A 378-nucleotide genomic window follows, 5' to 3' on the forward strand; every position below is an offset into this window, starting at 1 on the left:
CGGAGGTTAACTTCAGCCACATTTGCTTGCTGTTAGGTTGGGCCCTGTGGTCTCTCTCCGTGTGTGTGTGTGTGTGTGTGTGTGTGTGTGTGTGTACCTACAATCCGCTCTCTCCCATAGGCTACTCCAACGACCACAACGGAGGGCACTACCCACCCAGACCCCGGCCTCCTGCAGGTGTGGCCTGTGCACGTGTGGGGGGTGGGGCTGTCTGAGACCCTGGCTCCGGGGTGGGAAACCCAGCCCCGATGGGACGCAGGCAGTCAGGGGCAGGTCGGGGCTGTGGACACAAGAAGGTGGGGAGAGGCCCTGGGGGACTGTGTCCGAGAAGTTTACAGGGGGTCTAAAAGGGGTGGTCCTTCTGATGGCTGGCTGGGG

General features: G+C 61.9%; 1 long non-coding RNA gene across 1 annotated transcript in view; it reads left to right on the plus strand.

The window, feature by feature from the left end:
* Positions 1-178, plus strand: part of LOC123521151 — a 4,502-nt gene extending 4,324 nt beyond the window's left edge. The window contains exon 3 of the long non-coding RNA XR_006679625.1: positions 121-178. This is a non-coding gene — a long non-coding RNA (uncharacterized LOC123521151). The remainder of the gene's footprint in view (positions 1-120) is intronic.
* Positions 179-378: the final 200 nt, after the last annotated feature.

The sequence above is a fragment of the Echinops telfairi genome, unplaced genomic scaffold (assembly GCF_000313985.2).
Source record: "Echinops telfairi isolate 266 unplaced genomic scaffold, ASM31398v2 ScPeMD7_7471;HRSCAF=8509, whole genome shotgun sequence".
Taxonomy (NCBI): domain Eukaryota; kingdom Metazoa; phylum Chordata; class Mammalia; order Afrosoricida; family Tenrecidae; genus Echinops; species Echinops telfairi.